We start from the raw sequence: 1,013 nt of genomic DNA, 5'->3' as shown, positions 1-1,013 counted from the left end.
TCCAGCATATTGTTACAGCTGTAGACCTGCTTACTAAAAAAAATGTGGAAAACTTGTAAATCCAGCATAAAATTCTTAAATAAACTGTCAGAGCTGCGAAGAAAAAAAGGCAGTTATCTCACCCAAATTTATTATTACTTTAATGAAAACTATGTATAATTACTAGTTAAAACTGATGAGTCTAAACTATAAAAAATGGCGGCTGTTACGAAATCTTAAAAAAACATTAATTTTTTATTCTCTAAGCTCTATATCTTAAAAACTACCAAGAACATTAGAAAATCAAAGAGAATATTATTTAAAGAAGTAAATTTGCTGAAATATATATAGATTTCTCAAAATAAATTAACTAATTACTCATATTTTAGTACGTTCCATACAACATTTTTATGAAGTGTTGCTTTTTAAGAAGCTATATCTCGAACAAGAGAAGATCATAACACCAAAAAAAGACCATCGTTCTCCGCCAGACCCGCCTTACTAAGATCCCCAGGGAGCGACGGTCCTATATCACTTTAGAATCATTTGCTTATCAAGGGAAGAGGATACTTTAAGATATTTTAATCGAGCAATATTTAAAAAGCGTCTGAAATTGGAAAAAGTCATGAAACATAAAACTGGAGGACACTAGTTTTGAAGTGGAAAATTATATTGCATATATACCTTCCTGGTTTCGTCATCGTTCTAAATTGGCAATACTCCTTCCACATTATAAAAAAAAAGAAAAAAAAAATTGAGGAAAGTGTGTTATATAACATCTTACTGTTTATAAACACTTGTGATTTTATACTTCGGAATTTATCTTAGATTGGTAACTAGTGGAATGTTCCCCAAAAGATAAGCTGCCGGATTATATCTTAAACATTTACTACCAGCTGACTGGACTGCCTGCTCGGTATACACACATATATTATAGGTAAGTTTTTATATATATTGTCACAGCCCATCTTTACTTATAGACCAATTCCTCAATAAATATATACAATTTAATATAATTTAATATATTTGTGCTC

The 1,013-nt window shown here is 30.1% G+C and overlaps 1 protein-coding gene across 1 annotated transcript in view; it reads left to right on the top strand.

Annotated features, from left to right (window-relative positions):
- Positions 1–824: 824 nt before the first annotated feature.
- Positions 825–1,013, top strand: part of LOC106689065 (luciferin sulfotransferase) — a 19,164-nt gene continuing 18,975 nt past the window's right edge. The window contains exon 1 of the mRNA XM_067048798.1: positions 825–916. The gene's annotated coding sequence lies outside the window, so the exon portion shown is untranslated. The remainder of the gene's footprint in view (positions 917–1,013) is intronic.

Source organism: Halyomorpha halys, unplaced genomic scaffold (genome assembly GCF_000696795.3).
Source record: "Halyomorpha halys isolate HHAL.00 unplaced genomic scaffold, Hhal_1.1 Scaffold1272.1, whole genome shotgun sequence".
Taxonomy (NCBI): domain Eukaryota; kingdom Metazoa; phylum Arthropoda; class Insecta; order Hemiptera; family Pentatomidae; genus Halyomorpha; species Halyomorpha halys.
Note: the sequence above shows the minus strand (reverse complement) of the source record. Positions and strands in the feature narration are given on the sequence as shown.